Source organism: Amblyomma americanum, chromosome 1, assembly GCF_052857255.1.
Source record: "Amblyomma americanum isolate KBUSLIRL-KWMA chromosome 1, ASM5285725v1, whole genome shotgun sequence".
In the NCBI taxonomy this organism is placed as follows: domain Eukaryota; kingdom Metazoa; phylum Arthropoda; class Arachnida; order Ixodida; family Ixodidae; genus Amblyomma; species Amblyomma americanum.
In genome coordinates, this window is record NC_135497.1 from 521,301,789 (window position 1) to 521,320,906 (window position 19,118).

The window sequence follows — 19,118 nt, forward strand, 5'->3', positions numbered from 1 at the left end:
CGTAGAGAAATCATGTAAGGTGTAGGGCTTCTTGGGGTTGGAATGGGTTTATTGAGACGGAGCTGTCGCAGTAGGCATTGTCCTGTTTCCGTGCGACTCAGGCGGACTAATTGGTTGGTGCTTTGAGCCTCTATTAATTCGATCAGGTAGTGTGGGGACCAGTGGCCAGGAGGCGTTTCGTGCTAACCGTCTGTGGAAGAAGTAGGGCGGAGGTGGCAGCCTTGCGTATCTGGATGTGTGCCTGTTGTGTTTGGCGCTGAGTGAGTATGTGGCATGGGAGGTGGTATGCAATGCGGCTGACGATCAATGCATTTGTCATATTGATGGTCTCGCGTTCACACAGCCTATGAATGCGTGCTGCCACCCACTTGATTAATGCAGCCACCTGTTGGGTCTGTCTTTGCAAGAGGTAAAGGGTGGCAGTAGAATCGAGTGGGTTGTTTATTAGAAGTCCAAGATTCTTCACCTGAGACACAATGGGCATTGAATTCCCGTACATGTTCAGTTCAATCCGGGGGTCACTGTGCAGGGGTTTCAGCTCCAATATTTCCGATTTATTTGGAGAGCAACGGAGGCCAGTGTTTGCTAATTGGGTGGTGGTGATGTCTACGGCAGATTTCAGGATATCCTGCGCTGTTCCAATTTATCCACCCGTTGTCCAGGGGGTTGTATCATGTGCGTATTTGGCTGTGTGTAGCCCTGGGATAGCATCAAGGGCCTTTGTAAGTCGCGCTAGGCAATGTTAAAAAGTAAAGGTGATACGACCGCCCCTTGTGGGTTCCCGGTTGGGCAGTGGGAAAGACTGGGAGGCGACATCCCTAAGATAGAGTTTTTCCGTGCGTCCCTGAATTAAGGCCCGAACATCTTGCCATCAGCGGGTGCCACACACGGTGGTGGCTAACGTCGTCAGGATATGGCCATGGATTATTGCGTCGAAAGCCTTATGAATATTGTAAGGCCGACCCTCTTTTACAGCTGCATACCTTTGCAGGAAGTCGGACGCCGGCACACGTGGAAACCGCTCCCCAGTATAAGCGAGAGCCCCCGAATACATACGGGGAACGAAAATGGTCGCTTGACGCATGGACCCCCCCTCCCCCCCCTAACGACGTGGGCTATCGCCGGGAAGGCACCCACAGCTTCCCGCCGTGCCTCGTGAACAAAAGCGCATTCCCAGAAGGGCCGTGACGGACGCCTGTCATGGCGGACAGGCAGTACTCGCCAAGAATGTGGGAAAACAGGCGCTAGAGAACAAAAGCGCATTCCCAGGAAGGCCGTGACGGACACCTGTCATGGCGGACAGGCAAGACTCGCCAAGAATGTGGGAAGACAGGGGCGACCCTTAATCTGGTTTCCCGGAGCTACAGATGAACCCCTTCATGCTTGTTAGCTGTGTCCCGCCATCGGTAGCGCGGCAGCATCGTGGGCCCTTTCTCCCCCTCCTCTGTTGCTGACGAGCGACGCGGACCGATGGTGGGTGGCGGTATGCATGCCTGAGGCAAGGATTAGCTCCCAAGGGAGAGCCTGTGAATACTCTCACTTGAGAGAGAGTGGTGGCATTTTTGCTTGTTTATTTAGTTTGTATTGTTAACAGACTCTGGGTTCGAGGCTAAGCCCAACCCAAGGGGTTGTCCCCATCTCGCATGTTATTTTTGATTGGAGAATTGATGATTTGGGCGGGCCCCTGAAAATAACCGCCCTTAGTCCTTTGTTAATCAAGTGCTTAAAAGCGCATGTAAACGGATGCAGTCCAGTCCAGTCTGAGCTGGGGCTCCATGCTTAGCATGTAACGTGATGCTACTTAGGCTCTAACCTGCCCGGTCGATGAGTAAAGTAGCGCAAAGTTTGTTCTTTTGTAAATTCAATTCTGCGTTTTCCAGTTTAACTCTCTGTATATGTATGTTGTAAATATATGCTCTGCTGTCATCATCTACAAGCTCGCCTCCTGTTCATCTTCCAAGCCGAACGACACTAGAGGAAGGATTTGTGAACCATCCTCGAAGAAACGAACGACCTTTTGAAATTCTACTGGCGCAGTCGACAGGATTCGGCACGTTTCATCTCAAGGCCAGGCATCGCAGTGACAACCACAGGCCATCCGACACGGAGCAGCGAGGAGCTGTCAATGGACGACTACACCTCGGCTGCTACCGAAGCTGGTAGAGCGGACGCATCATCCGGGCTCTTGGCGGCAGACTTCAGAAGATCTGCGCCGGGTGAGTGGGATTTCTTGCGTTTTGTCGAGGTTGGCATGGTTGCTACTCTGAAGGCTTAGGGTGCAGGTTTGGAACACGTGACCAGCATGGAGAAAAATTTCAGTCTTAAGAACTCCTTCAGTTCTAAATTCGGCCTAGAATTTAAAACGCATCAAAGTGTTCTCTCAGAGGCAGGACAAACGACTATTGGCCGCCTTGAGTTGAAATTTCAGGAGCGGATGAGACAGATTGAAAGGCAGGAGCAGGAGCAGCTAAAAATGCTCGAGCTGATTTATGCGGGCGGCGGGCAGCATGGCAATGCGTCCGACGAAAGCGCAGAGACCATGCAGACCTAGGCCCTGAAGCTCAGAGTGTTAGTGAGATTACTAACGAGCTACCTAAAAATTTGGCGGAAGCAGTGAGTCAGAAAGAAGAAAAAGGAACGCATTCACAGGTGCCGGTAATATCGACTGCCGTGAACGGACATTTCATTCATGAAATCCCCTCCAGTAATGCGTTTGTCCCCGAATGGAAAACTCACCGAGGTGTTACCCTATCAGAAGCAGGGCGGGATACTATTCGTCGCCTTGAATTGAGTTTCCGGGACCGAATGCGACAGATTGAGCGGAATGAGAAAGAAGAGCTAAGAAAGCTTGAGCTGAGGTATATGGGCGGCAGGCAGGATGGCACTACGTCCGAGTTCAAGGACAGAGACCATGCAGACCTAGGCCCTGATGCTCAGAGCACTGGAGAGGTTCCCAACGATTTCCCTGAAAATGTGACAGAGGCCCTAGGCCAGAACAACAAGGAGGTCACTGAGATCAAGGTAGCAGAATCCTCAGAGGCTCTATCAAGTCAGATTGAAAAACAACTGTCAGGGAACGCAGCGATCCAGATTGATCTATTGAAGAGTGCTGAGAGTGAAATGAGGAGAGGGAAAATTTACGATAACACGAACGGTAGATCCAGTGCACTTTCAGAGCCGCTAAAAACACAGTTGCAGCAGTCGTGTCCGGATAAACCTAATTTTGAGCTAGCACTGGGGACAGAAAATGTTCACCAAGGGAGTGAGACCAGGTGTGCTCAAGATGAGATCCTTATGGAGAGCTTGGGTCACTTATTGCCCGCCAACGGAGCGTTTGTTCTGAAGTACAACGGTAGCGATTCCACAGTCAGACGCAATGACCTTGAAGAGTGGGCTGATTCGGCGACAGAGTTTGTAACGCATAGTGTCTCAGCACGAATCCTGAAATGCGCCATACAGCAATACTGCAGTCGCAGTGCGTTTTTCGGTGGTAATCAGGATCACTTCAGGATCAAAGATGGCAGTCTGCCAATCACCGCGAAATTGGATCGAATGGGCTTTGTGCCATCTCCGCCTCCTAAGCCGCCATGGAAGTTCCATGGCCCGATATTGTTGCAGCGAGAGCCCATTGATCAGCTTTTGTGGCAGGTCGAGCGGCGCAACCATGCTGGCCTGGACAAGGCGTGAATGTTCCCACTCAACCGACGCTCGGTGAGCGGGATGCCGTGTGTTGAAGACGGGCACTTACGAGGAGACTATATGAGTACTCAGCCTGTGCCCGTGAGTGTTGTCCGCATACCTGTGAGCAGTGATGAACAATGCGGCTTTATGTGTGCTTCGAATGTGGACTATGCGCATTGCATATGTTGCTGCCCATTCAGTGAACTGTATAGCAGCGTGCACCAATGTTGCGCTTTAGTTTATTTTATGGATTGTTGCTTTGATTGGTTCTCGAAGTGTCGAGTACCCACGAGAAACTGTGCCCCTGGAGAGCTGACACTTGTATTGTGAAAGTGTTGCGGCCTTTTTGTTAGTAAGCATAAACGAGCTGAAAGCAAGCTCGGTTTATACTCTTAGAGGGGGCGTGTAAGGCCGCCCCTCTTTTCCAGCTGCATACCTTTGCAGGAAGTCGGACGCCGGCACACGTGGAAACCGCTCCCCAGTATAAGCGAGAGCCTCCGAATACATACGGGGAACGAAAATGGTCGCTTGACGCACGGACTCCCCCCCCCCCCTAACGACGTGGGCTATCGCCGGGAAGGCACCCACAGCTTCCCGCCGTGCCTCGTGAACAAGAGCGCATTCCCAGGAAGGCCGTGACGGACACCTGTCATGGCGGACAGGCAGTACTCGCCAAGAATGTGGGAAAACAGGCGCTAGTGAACAAAAGCGCATTCCCAGGAAGGCCGTGACGGACACCTGTCATTGCGGACAGGCAAGACTCGCCAAGAATGTGGGAAGACAGGGGCGACCCTTAATCTGGTTTCCCGGAGCGACAGACGAACCCCTTCATGCTTGTTAGCTGTGTCCCGCCGTCGGTAGCGCGGCAGCATCGTGGGCCCTTTTGCCCCCTCCTCTGTTGCTGACGAGCTACGAGGACCGATGGTGGGGGCGGTATGCATGCCTGAGGCAAGGATTAGCTCCCAAGGGAGAGCCTGTGGATACTCTCACTTGAGAGAGAGTGGTGGCATTTTTGGTTGTTTATTTAGTTTGTATTGTTAACAGACTCTGGGTTCGAGGCTAAGCCCAACCCAAGGGGTTGTCCCCATCTCGCATGTTATTTTTGATTGGAGAATTGATGATTTGGGCGGGCCCCTGAAAATAACCGCCCTTAGTCCTTTGTTAATCAAGTGCTTAAAAGCGCATGTAAACGGATGCAGTCCAGTCCAGTCTGAGCTGGGGCTCCATGCTTAGCATGTAACGTGATGCTACTTAGGCTCTAACCTGCCCGGTCGATGAGTAAAGTAGCGCAAAGTTTGTTCTTTTGTAAATTCAATTCTGCGTTTTCCAGTTTAACTCTCTGTATATGTATGTTGTAAATATATGCTCTGCTGTCATCATCTACAAGCTCGCCTCCTGTTCATCTTCCAAGCCGAACGACACTAGAGGAAGGGTTTGTGAACCATCCTCGAAGAAACGAACGACCTTTTGAAATTCTACTAATATCCAGGGCCAGTATGGCTCGAGTAGCGGCTGTACTACGCTTAGAGAGACTTTTTAAGGGCTAGAGACTCTTTAAGGCCGAGAAGTGCGTCGTGCGTTGAGATGTTTGGACGGAAGCTAAACAGAACGTTGGAGAGGAAGCATGTTGTTTCTAGGAACGGTTGCAGGCAATAGAGAATAACGTGCTCGAAGAGCTTGCCGACACAGCTCGTTAAGGACAGGGGGCGTAAATTTTGAAGGGTGAGGGGTTCGCCCGGTTTGGGTATAAATCACATACTGGCATAGGTGCAGGCTGACGGGAGCGTCCCAGCGTGCGAGTGGTAATTAATGAGCTCCGTGAGATCCTGAAGTGAGACTTCATACAGATTGAGTAGTGCATTGTGCGTTATGCTATCCGGCCCCGGCGCCGTAGAGCGGTGAATACTAAAGAGTGCTCGACGGACTTGGGTTAAGGTAATGTCGGCATCAAGTTCCGGGTTAGGTGGAGGTGGGTTAAGTGGATCTGCTGACTGAAAGGTGGGGGTATACAAGTGTCCCGTAGTTGGCCAATAACATGTGAGCTCTTTTGAAGCTCTAGTTTCATTAGATGAAGTGTGCTTACTTGTTTCTCAGATTTAGTGGTTTTTGGATTTAAGAGAGCGAGTAGGAGGGAACACGTGCGTTTAGTGCTTAATGTACCCTTGAGGTCGTTACAAAAGGTTGCCCAGTTTGCGCGGGCTAGGGTGTTCGCGTATTCCTCAGCCTCACGAGTGAGAGTGGCTATGCGGAGTCCCAATTTACGATTGTGTCGCTTGTGACGCCAGAGCTTGAGCAGTACCTGTTGGGCCTACCATAAATGAGCCAGACGCGCATCAACCTGCGGTGCCGCAGGGGTGTTTTAATGCGTTTCCTGTTCGTCTGGATAGCCTCCAGAAGATGGTTTTATGCTTTATGGTTTATGGGGGTTTAACGTCCCAAAGCGACTCAGGCTATGAGGGACGCCTTAGTGAAGGACTCCGGAAATTTCGACCACTTGGGGTTCTTTTACGTGCACTGGCATTGCACAGCACACAGGCCTCTAGAATTTCGCCTCCATCGAAATTCGACCGCCGCGGCCGGGATCGAACCCGCGTCTTTCGGACCAGCAGCCGAGCGCCATAACCACTCAGCCACCGCGGCTGCTAACAATATGTCTGTCTAGTAAGTGAGAGTACGGGTTTCGGTTTGAATCAGCTGCCAAGTATGAGCGCAATTTATCCCAGTCAGTGAGGAGCTGTGAACGAGGGCTGAAAATCTTGGACTCGTAAGCAAGAATAGTGGAGACTCGAAAGTGGTCACTCCGAAAGCTGTCTTGGAGGACTGTGTGAGATTATTGATAATGTTCGGTGTGGCTTGGCCCATGTGAGATCGGGTGTGCTGTCCCGGGTGACACTTGTGCTAATGCGAGTGAGCACGGTGGGGTTTGCGATCAGGCCAAGGTTGTAATCAGCCATTGCGGTAGACAAGAGGTTTTCTTAGGGGGTATCCGAGGTGTATCCCAAGTGCGCGTGACGTCTATAAAAATGCCCAAGCACAAGGAGCTTTGAGAAAAGACAGGAGCCCAGGATGCACAGAATAACTCTGACTTTATCTTTGAGATTGATGTATCTGTTAATAATGAGACCATATGTGTGCCAGGGTGAGCTTTCTATCGCGGTATACTGAGTGTCCATGCTTGCGGGCGATTTTGTCAATGTGCTGTCTAGCACCGGCATGGATGCGAATGTCAAGATTGCCGTACGTGGCGTAAGGGCTGCCGTGTGATAAACGGGTATATGTAGGAAATTTGTTTACGTCTCTTGCAGAGCGATGACATGAGGGTATTAGGGGAGTTTGAGATATATGCTGCTAGTTGCGCTTGTATGCTACGACCGTTCCAATGCCATATATTTTTCTTTTGGTGTAGTTGTTCAGCAGCTATAGTGCTGATTATACTAATAATGTCTGAACGAAATTCAACGGAACGTATGTATTGCTTTACCGCCTCTTGAGGTGTAATAGGGGTTCAGGGGTTGGATAAGGGGTACCAGGGGAGGCTGCTTGGACGGCCCACTCGCGTTTTTTAGCAGCGGCGGCTCCTTTCTGAGGAGTAGCGTTCCGGGATGACAACGCCTCCCTAGTCTCCTGGATGCGGGCTGCGGATTCACTGGCTTTAGAGGTAGAGTCCCGCGGCACGATGACGTCCGTCTTGGTACCACTAGGTTCCAAAGTTTTATGTCCGGCGTTCACGGTGTCCACACTATGCTTTTCCGTCTGGTTTTTGTTATCTTGTTCGTGCGACAGTTTCGGGTTCTCGGTCTCCATAGCCTGCTCCAAAGATGCCTGGGCGGCCGTGGTGACCACTGGGTTCTTCCTCTGCGGTGGGAGGGGTGGTCATTCTTTTGTGCTTTGGTTCAAAGGCATCTTTGGGTGGACGGCGGGTGTCATGCTTGGACCGTTGGTTTGATTCACTTTCATGGGCAGTGTTGTGCTGTTGCTATATCTTCTACATCTTTGCTGTTCTCCCGGCTTGTATACTGGTTTGGTTCAATTTGCGGCAATGCTCATTCCTGGGTCGATACTCGGTCTTGTGCTCCTGTTCAGTCTTGTGCTTCAAAGCACTCTTTTGCTTCTTCTCAGTCTTTTGGTTCTTCTGCTGTTAAATGTTTTCGACCACTTGGGGAAATATAATGTGCACTGGCACTGCACACCACATGGCCGCACTGGGGGTGCAGTTCTCGACATTTTATGAATATTGCGCCCGCTGGCCTCCACTACAGTATCCCCACTGCAAAACATCATTATTGGCACACCGTTGCTAAACTGACAACATAGAGTTGCAACGTGATAGCCATCCCACCAGACTGTTGGCGTCAAGCGTTCTGTTTGGGGGAGCTGCCGATATGACATTTTCTTAAACACGAAGACCGGCACTAGGTAGTTTACAAGTCGTCTGTGAAAGAGCGGTTTACTTGTGCGTCAAGGGTCATGCGAACGCAAACATTATCTTGTATAGTGCTGTCTGTGCAGACATTTTAATAATGTTGCACACACGCATTCTTAAATTTCACCGTTAAACCCTTTACATAGGATCTAAAAGAGCACAAGTATTTAAAAAGAAATGTCGCAGACACTTCCAGGGGCGTTAGCTAGAGGATGGATAATAATAATAATAATATAAATAACTATTGCTTTTTGAGGAAAGGAAATGGCGCAGATTCTGTCTCATATATCGTATATATGTCGAATTGAGAAGAGCTCGCGTGTGCCGCAACCACAGATGTGTCGTCTTCAATGCAACACAAACATAGCGAGATAGCCAGACTAACCTGGACTTGCAATAAAGATTAACCAAGGCCAACCATGCTATGCCTTATCTTTCGCTACGTATATCCAGGCGTAGTTGAGCTAAGCCGCTGCCAATTCTCTCTCTCTCTCTCGCTCTCTATTTACTGCGCATGCGAGACTACTAGTACCGAGCCACAGGTGTTACCCTATGCGCAAAGCCGCGCATTTCCTCAAAAGTTAAGTCTCAATTTTCAGTTCTCTCTTTCTTCTTTGCCCTAGCCAGAGGCGTTCCGCCGCGGCGCAGCGCCGCGCCTTTCCTCAAAATCCAACTTCAGTTTTCAGTTTTCTCTTTTTCGTCCTTATGGAGGAAAAACGCTAACGCGCCCGTGTGCTGTGCGATGTCAGTGCACGTTAAAGATCCCCAGGTGGTCGAAATTTTTCCGGAGCCCTCCACTACGGCACCCATGTCTTCCTTGCGTCTTTCACTCCCTCCCTTATCCCTTCCCTTACGGCGCAGTTCAGGTGTCCAGCGATATATGAGACAGATACTGCGCCATTTCTTTCCCCCACCCAAAAAAAACAAACCAATTTTCGTCCCTATATGCAGACGACATAGCTTTGTGGTTCCGGGACCACCGGGCGAGGCGTTCCGCGTGCGGGGGTGCCTTCAGGCAGCCCTGACCGCAATCGATGCCACCTTGCGCGGCCTTGGTCTGTCGCTGAGGGCGGGCAAATCGGTGGCCATGGCCTCAGTTTCGCGCGCACCTTGCGCCACTGTCACTGGACGGGACTCCGATTCTTTGGCGTAAATCGGTGCGGTACCTTGGTCTAGACATCGACTGGCGCCTTTCCTTCCGCCCCGCGGCGACCAAGGCCTGTCTGCAGATGAAGAGGATCACCGCCGCGCTGCACAAGCTCACCGCTCGAGGCCAGGACATCTCCCAGCAAGCCGCGCTGCGGCTATACAATGCCGCAGCTTTGGAGGCGGTGCTCTATGCGCTGCCGCTCGTCACGGTGCGCAAGTCGCGCTGGAAGAAACTCGAGCTCCCGCACCGCAAATCCCTGCGCGTGTGCCTAGGCCTGCTAAAAAACTCGCAGTGCGCCGCAGCATTGGCCGAGGCAGGAGCGTGGCCGTTTGAGCTCCAAGCAGCGCGCAGGGCACTGAATCACATCGACCGGCTTCACCGGGCACCGGACGGCGGCTCGCTGCTGCAGCGTATGCGATCGCACCCGCGCTCACGAATGGGCGCGGTGCTGCTCGAGTATGAGCAATTCACACAAGGCCCACCCCCTACGGGTCCTGTGCGCCCTGTTCTGCTGCCTCGGAGGTACAGCGAGAGATCGTCGGCATTACGGGAAAGCGGAGCACACCCCTCTGTCCTGTGCAGCAGCTGGCCAGAGCCGTGATACACGAGGAGCTGCAGGACCATCTCCTTGTGTATACCGACGGCTCAGTGGCCCGCGACAGCTGCTCCCTTGCTGCGACGGCTACCATCCCCGCCCTGCGACTGCACAGCCAGCAACACGCAACCTAACACGCAACCTTCCTGGGCTCCTCCACCACGGCGGAGTTGATGGGGATCCGGCTCGGGCTGGACCTGCTGCTCACCCTCGGCCCTCCGCCGCCCAGGAGTGCTCTGCTGTGCGACTCCCGAGCCTCCGTCAGCCGCCTGCAATCTATCAGCTGCGATATTTTACTAGTGCGGCAAATTCGCTCGCGCGTCGAGGGCCTCGCGCAGTTAGGATGTGCCGTGCGTGCACAGTGGGTGCCCGGTCACTGCGGCATCGCCGGCAACGAAGAAGCTGACGACCTCGCGACCGCTGCACACTGTAAGGTTTCTGGCGACAGCCCGTGGCCTGATTCAGCTGCGTATTCGGCCCGGACACCTGGAACCGGGGTCACTGCACAGCGATAGGCATCTTGGTTCCCCCGGCCGGTCCTCGCCTGGTTTATTGGATTCCAGACGGAGGATTATGCTGCCGTTTGTAAACAACATTGTTCCCGGAAGATCGACCCTGCGGGACGGAGGCAGTTAGCGACCGCCTGAACTATGCAGGGGTGGTTCACCCTTTCATCTGTGCCTGCTCGCTGGCGCCTCGCCCATTCGGACTTCCCGGAAGACGTGTTCGGCTTGACAGCGTGAGAACAGTCGTTCGGACGCGAAGACAACGCTCTCTCTGGTGGGGCGATTGTCCAGCGACACCCTCTCTCTCCGGCGAGGCTTGTGACGGGTGCGTGTCGCTATGAGAAGTGGTGTGTGTGTGTGTGTGTGTGGTGTGTAAGAAAACGCAAGATAGGCAACGCCCAACCTGGCGAAGACCTCCTCGAACCTGGGGAATCCTAGGGACCGGACCCTTTTTAAACCGAACGACGAGTGCCGTGAGGATGGAATCCTCGATCATCCTCAGATCTTCTCAGATCCTCCGACCTTCCCCCATCACCTTCCAATGGGTTCCAAAATCTTGTAAATAATGTAAAATAAACCCCCTGTACAGTTTCCTTCATAACCCAGTCCGACAACGTCATTCGGAGAAGGGACCTGCGGCGCTGAACGAGTCAGCTCACTCAAGGACCCCTCACCTCCAACATCTGGTTGGCAGCAGCTGGGATGGACCGTGCGACATCGTACTTTCTCAACCGGTAAGCGTTTCGGCATTTTGCTATACGATTCGCGAGGCTTCAGATTTTGAGAGAATAATCTAGAATCACTGGGAAGTGTATGTCAATTGAGAAAGGGTAATCTCACGACATTTTGAAGATAGCATTGCCAAAGCGGAGAAAGCGTTGTCATGGGCCTTATGAAATTGTCAATGTCGGACTTGCTGTTGTTATGCGAGGAACTGTCAATAGAAGTACAGGGTAAAATTACAAAACTTGAAATATGCAAGACAATTGAAAAACACGTAGATGACGATCAGCTGGTAGATACGTGGAGTTTGGTACAGGAAGAAAAAGAAAAAGGAAGCGGAATGGAAAAAATACAAAGAACGGCAAAAGTGGGAAGCTGAAAAGAAGAAAGAAATCTAAAGCGATTCCAGCTTAAAAAGAAAATCGAAAAAAGGCGACAGTACGAGAGCCGGGTCTGCTGAAAGAGCAAGCGATGTACAATCATAGAGAATGAACAGATTCATGCAGCCCTATGAAAGTGGAAGGGACATAGGATTGTACCTGGGAAACTTTGAGAGAACTTGCGAAAGGGAGAACTTTACTCGCAGTACATGGCCGCAACGGCTTCTGACACTCTTGCCATGTGAAGTAGCTGAAGTCAAAGCGAGACGTAGCACACAAGACGCAGCTGACTACGAAAAAGTCAAAGCCAGCCTGCTAAAAAGGTACCGGCTGTCAGCAGAAGCTTTCCGACAGCGCTTCAGGAACACAATGAAAAACGATAGCGAGGGCTATCCGGATTTCGCGTATTGCATAAATACGAATCTGCTAGAGTGGCTAAAAGGAGCAGAGGTTTATGAAAGCCGAGACAAAATCAACGAGTGTTTTTGCCTTGAGCAATTTTACAGAAGCATTCCCCAAGTGTTGAAACTGTGGGTTCAAGACAGGGAAAAAGTCGACACAGTTGAAAGGGCCGCTGAGCTAGCAGAGGAGTACGTTTCGCGCAGAAGGTTGTGCACTGAAGAGGGTGCGTCACAAGCTCGAAACGCGATGCGAGATAAAGGGCCTAGCAGAAAGACGCGAAGTGCTAGAAGTTCGGAGCAATCGGAGGCAACGAAGGTAGCGCCAGAAACGCGTGAAGGACAGGCGAAGAGACAGGGAGCAGACAAAGCCGCGAAAAAAGAGTTTGAGGCTAGTAGGCCATTTCGTTGCTGCAACTGCAATGGTGTCGGGCACTTTGCAGCCAAGTGTACAATCAACGTTTGGCGTTCTTGTGCGTCGAGGATAACGCCGAGAATCTAGAGGTCCTTAAGCCATACCTGCACGAGCTGCACGTTAACGGGAAACCGTGCAGGGTGCTTCGTGATAGAGCCGCGACGATGGACGTTGTCCACCCGTCTTACGTTTCAGTGGACGATTTTACGGGAGAAGTCTCGTGGATAAAACAGGCAGCAGAAGAACACAGTGTATGCCTTCCAATAGCCTGAGTGAGAATTTGTGGACCGTTTGGAGAGCTTATCACTGAGGCCGCAGTTTCGAAGGCCGTGCCACTTCAATATCCTTACCTCTTCTCGAATCGATCAGACCAATTGCTACGCGAGAGAGGGCAGAAGCTCGGAAGCGGGGTGATACAAGCTTTGACAAGGTCGAAAACTCGTCAGCTCGCATCTCAACGCAGTAAGGTTCCCGAACCTCAGACAGCCAGAGACGCACCAGCCAGCATATCGTTGCAAACAAAAGAGGAGGGAAGGGAACCATAGAGGAATGAAAGCCAGACAGCTGACCGAGCCGTTGAGCGACCAGGGACTTCAACCACTAAGTCGGTAGAGGAGGCAGAAAACGCGGAAGGATCCGTTTTATCTCCAACATCGCGTAGTTTTGACGCCTTCTGCAGGTGGACAGGGAGTCCCTAATAAAAAAACAGAAGCAGGATCCCACTTTGGAAAGACTGCACCTTACAGCTAAAGAGGGCATCGCGAGACGCAACATAACGATGCATATGAAGGGAGGCTTACTATACCGACACTACCAGGACCGAAAAGGCAAAACATTTGATCAACTGGTCATGCCCGAAAAATACAGAGCGGACATTCTGAGTCTCTGCCACGTAAATGGCTGGGCAGGACATCTGGAAATCAATAAAACAAAGGAGCGGCTATTAATGGAATATTATTGGCCGGGTTGTTTCAAAGATGCAGAACGCTACGTAAAATCATGCGATGCGTGCCAGCGCGTGGGCAAGCCGGGAGAGACATGGAAGGCTAAACTGAAAATTGTTCCATTGATCTCGGAACCCTTCCGCCGGCTTGTAATAGACACAGTAGGCCCTTTGCCTAAAACGAAATCAGGCTATAAGTATTTGCTTACTATGCTATGTCCCGGCACAAAATTTCCCGAAGCAATTCCGTTGATGGACTTGAGCTCCACAGAAATATTTGACGGCCTTTTGTCAGTGTTCGCGAAAATAGGATTTCCGGCCGAAATCCAAGCCGATCAGGCGACAGTCTTTACAAGCGCCTTGACGACCACATTCCTAGAAAGATGCGAAATAAAATTCTTACACAGCGCGGTGTACCATCCGCAGTCCAACAGTGTAGAGAAATGGCATTCGGTGCTGAAGCGGGTGCTACGCGCTCTTTGTTATGAGCATAAAGCAGACTGGGAGGATTGTCTGCCGGCCACACTTTTCGCTTTACGAACAGTCCCCCACGAAGCTACCGGGTTTACGCCAGCAAAACTCCTGTACGGAAGAGCCCTCCGCTCTCCCCACCGAATTCTGAGAGAAATGTGGGAAGGGACAGGAGAGAACCAGACAGTGGTTGAGTACGTGCCTCAGCTACTGGAACGCCTTAACAACATGAGGGAGTTAGTAAATCTAAATATTAAAGCTGCCGAGGAGGCCGCCAAGGTCTATTATGACAAAAACGCGCGCCTTCGTGGCTTCACCGCGGGCGATCGCGTGATGATCCTCCGGCCATGGAGAAAAAACAAGCTGGAAGTTCACCGGGATGGTCCAGTAGAAGTGTTGCAAAAACTTTCGGAGACGAATTACGCGCTAAGGGTTCCAGGCAGGGGAAAGCAGGTGAGAACCTATCATTGTAATTTGATGAAGCCGTTCGTGGAACGCAGCGGGATCGTCAATCTTACTCTAAATGAACCAGAAGAGCTGGAGAGCGAGAGTCAGGGTTGGAAGGGAGGTGCGGACGCTAGTGACAACGTGGAGAACATTCAGGCTCACTCCGTGAATGCAGATTTCCTAAGCGGGACCCAGGTCGACACGCTAAAGCAGTTTTTGAGCGAATTCGGTTACCTCTTTAGCAGTCGCCCGGGAAAGACACACCTCCTGACACACCAAATCGAGCTCACCTCTGATGAGCCTGTACGGTCGAAACCCTACAGAGTATCACCGCGGCAAAAAGAAATAATGGAAGCAAAAATTCAGCGCATGTTGGAGTTAGGGGTTGTAGAGCCAGCGGAAAGTGATTATACCTCAACGCTAACTCTTGTTGAGGCCCCAGGAAAAGATCCTCTTCCCTGCGTGGATTATAGAAAGCTTAATGCAATTACCAGGGATCAGCTATACCCGATTCCTCACATAGAGGAAAGGATAGAAAGGGTGAGCGGCGCGAACTTCTTTTCCACCCTCGATCTCGTACGGGGATATTGGCAACTTCCCCTCTCAGAAAGCGCGAGCAGGTATGCCGCTTTCATCTCCCCAGCGGGAACCTTTCGACCCTTAATGCTTAGTTTTCGGTTGAAGAATGCCCCCTACAGCTTCTAGAAACTCATGGACATCGTACTGAAGGACATGCAGTGCTTTGCATTCCATTATTTAGAAGATGTGGCTATTTTTTCGGAAACCTGGCAAGAGCATCTAGAAAACCTAAGGACCGTGTTTTCCAGTTTACGACAGGCTGGACTGACACTGAAGGCAGAAAAGTGTAGATTTGGTTGCGCACAGGTGAAGTACTTGGGCCACGTTGTAGGCCAGGGAACTAGGAGCCCATCCGAGTTAAAGATTGCCCCGATCGCAGCATTTGCGCAACCACGGACGAAAACGGACATTCGCTCCTTTTTGGGACTACTTGGGTACTACCAGCGATATATTCCTAACTACTCACAGCGGGTTAGTCCCTTAACTTACGCCTTGCGAAAGGGAGCACAAACTAACGTAAGTTGGGATAACCAAAGAAACGCCTTCAAAAGCCTGAAAGAAGCACTCGTGTCCCGACCCTTGCACAGGACCCCTGACTATGGGAAAGAGTTCATAGTCCAGTGTAATGCCAGTGATAGAGGGCTGGGTGCTGTTTTAAGCCAACTTGGCTACGACCATGAAGAACACCCAGTTCTGTACATCAGCCGCAAACTGACCAGAATAGTGCGCGTGTTTAGTTTGGGCAGCGCAGAAGTTGTCGTGTTACCTGTACGGAGCAAAGTTTGTATTTGAGACTGACCGTTGTCCTTTAACGTGGCTGCGACAGATGTCACCCAAAGCTGCGCCCACCTTATGCCTGCAAACCTCTTAATCTCATCCGCCCACCTAACCTTCTGCCAAACGTTGCCAGGTTCAGATTGGGTGGCTATGTGCCAATATATGCCTGGTGAACAGCAAGCTATTAACACAGACAATTTGCGCAGAAATTGTTCATCCGGGCAGTGATTTTACTAGGTACATGATCGATACTTTTGATGGATCATGGAATTCTTTAGTAAATGTGGATTCACAATACGGGCCTCTTGCCGTTCCTTGGTCCGGGTTGCGTTCTGCTTTCGGTGCGTTAGGTATGCACACTGCCCGCGGACAATTGTCTGATGTTGGTGAACGTAGCACGGCGACAGGCCGTGCGTATGCCTAATCCACTTACAGCCGCTTGCTCCGACCTCCAGCATCACAGTTGCTGATAACAGGATTAGACACGCGCATCACATTTCACTGTGCGACGTTCACCAACATGGCAGCCAAGGATCCGGGGTCCGCCGTCAGAAAAAAGGATATCGGAATTTCTGCTGGAACCCCTGGTGCGCAGATAACCGGGGCCAATGTACCCTGTCCAATCCCCCACCGTGGGTACGTACCATTCAACCAGAGGCCAAAATCATCATCATTATCATCATCAACAACAACCGGGGCCAGGCCAGATACGAGCCAGGCGTGAACTTTACGAACTGAAAGTAGAACGTCACGCAAAGCCTGTTTCACGACACAAAAATTGGTCTCAAGATTTTATTTTTTTTAATTGTCGAGTTTAACGTCTCGAACCGACACATAGGGTATGAGGAACACCGTAGTGGAGGGCTGCAGAATAATTTAGCCAAAATGGGGATCTTTAACATGCGCCACTTGTGGCTGCAGCGCACGGGTATTTTTGTATTACGCCTCCATCGAAATATGGCCGCCGCGGCAGGAATCGAACTGGCGACCTTGGTATCAGCAGACGACCGCCAAATGCACTGCGGCGTCTCCTATATGGGGTTCATTGTGTAAACAGACCTTAACATAACGTCAGAGGAATAAAATTGGAGCCTTCCTCAATAGCCATGGATATCCGCATACCTAGTGTACAAAATTAAGCGAAAAATGGTTGCATTTGCGCCTTCCGCGTGCTGTGCATCAAAACAGGTTTTAAAATAACTTCCTGTGAATTAAACATCAGGCCCCAACAGCAATACAGACAATCCCTTACCAGCAATTGTAACGGTGGCAAGCTGAGTGCGATTTGCTATGGGCCTCCTTACGCTTGAAATTGTTCATTAACTGGATTAAATATGCTGAGGATTTTTTTGTGAGAACATGACTGTGACCCCTATCTCGCGAAATTTAGTACATACAATTTTAACAGCTTTTCAGAGTATGTTGCACAGCTTGCGCGTTGCTTCCCGCGTTAAGGCTTCCAAGATGCCCGCAGCATCGAGCAGGCTTTTCCATTACGCTCGTCCAACCAGGATCAGTTGTAACGATACTCACGCATTGTAAAAACGAAGTGAGTACACAAAAAGAGACGCGACTACAGTGAGGAGAGCAATGGATCTGTCGTAATGTCTTCCCTTCTGCCGCAACGTGGGCTTACGTTTTGCGCTGGTATATTTACAAATGCGACACCTACCCCAAACCCGATCTGCGCTGAATAATAATAATAATTGGTTTTTTGGGGGAAAGGAAATGGCGCAGTATCTGTCTCATATATCGTTGGACAGCTGAACCGCGCCGAAAGGGAAGGAATAAAGGAGGGAGTGAAAGAAGAAATGAATAGGTGCCGTAGTGGAGGGCTCGGGAATAATTTCGACCACCTGGGGTTCTTTAACGTGCACTGACATAGCACAGCACACGGGCGCCTTAGCGTTTTTCCTCCATGAAAACTTAGCCGCCGCGGTCGGGTTCGAACCCGGGAACTCCGGATCAGTAGTCGAGCGCCCTAACCACTGAGCCACCGCGGCGGGCATCTGCACTGAAGGAGTAGGTGATTTGTGGTCAACCGTCTTTGGTTGTCGTTGGTCTCGCAAGGTTAATGACACTCCCATAAAGAGAGATCAGCTCAGAATCTGGCGAAGGCAAAAAGAAGTGCGTAAAAAGTGTGCCTTATATTATTTAAAGAAAATTTGAGTTTTTAGAGATTAACACATCGCGGAACGTCGCAAACCTCGTCTTCCTCATCTTCGGGTGAATCATGAGCTTGCCGTTAAAAAATATAAACACTGATGGAACTGTTCGTTTATGCGGTTGAATGTAAGTAAATAAATGTTATTTGACTCATTCATTCGTTGTGCTTACCTAAATGAAGCATTAGAATTTGAATACGCTCGGAGTGCCTTGTGCTTGTCAGTAAATGGAACGAGGAAAACGCTACGGACGAGGATGATGAGCGCAGTGTAGGTCGTAATTTCTAATCTGTAGCATATTTCCTTCCCATGTGATGCCTAGCGTTTCCTCTGTATACTGAGAAAGAATTTGATATATATATATAGCAAGCGGATCTTTTAGGGGGAGGGGCAGAAATTCTGTAACATATTCTATTGTTTCTGGTATACAGTTTGCGAGTTATACATGCTAAAAAATTTATATTTTGCGCTTTGCGGACCATCTGTATACATGCACTGCACAGCATTTTTTTCTTTTTCAGCATCGCTGAATGTGGCACAAAGTTCGCGACGCTTACTCTATTGCCACGTTTTTTGATACTTGAACTGCGCCAAATATAATTTTATGTGCTGTTCGCATGCCTGATTCTGATATTGTATGTAACGAGTGCGGAAAGTGTAGTATTTTTTTTCTCATCAGCCGTCTCCAGACTCATACATTCCAGAACCCAGTTATGTGTAGTCTTTTTTATCCGTCCCAATAATCAAATGTGTGCAAGCTATGTCACCACAACGCGGATCTCAACCATATATATTGGAAATACCATTTTGCCCCCTGGAGGGAAAAAAATTCTATCGCTTGACCAATGGGAGGCTCTCCTATTCAGCACCGATCTGATGATTCAGACAAAGGTCGTACAACTGGCCGAAGACGCCGCCACAAGCCAGGACATTCTGGCTGTCGTTTAGGCGAGGGGCCTAAAGCCTCTCAAACTGTTGGAAATAAAAGTTTTACAATCCATATGCAGCCAAAATTGTGTGTTGCGGACTATACACTGCGTGCGGAATGTATACCGGATATTACGGTAAGGCGATAAAAATGAGACGAGTTCCACTCCAGTAGTGCAAGAGTTGTCACCGGATTTCGCGTTACACTGCCGCGACCTGGATGCTATTTGACCACGAAAATCCTCGCAGTCGCCGACGGAAACAGATGGCACAGATCCTTGACAGTAACCTCGACTCGCAGACAACAATCAGTCGTAATTACACCAGCGGTAGCCCCATCGAGAAGGCTTCCCAAATATTCCGCCATGGGGGTACCAGCTGAGAAGCACTTACCATAACAGGGGCTCTACACACCGGGAATCAAATCACGAACGCCACAGCTCGCGGTCATAAAACCAAGCGGTAGTCGACAAAGTGGGAACCTATCCTGTAATGCAAACCTACTACGGAGACATACTTGAGCCCCTCAGAGACATCA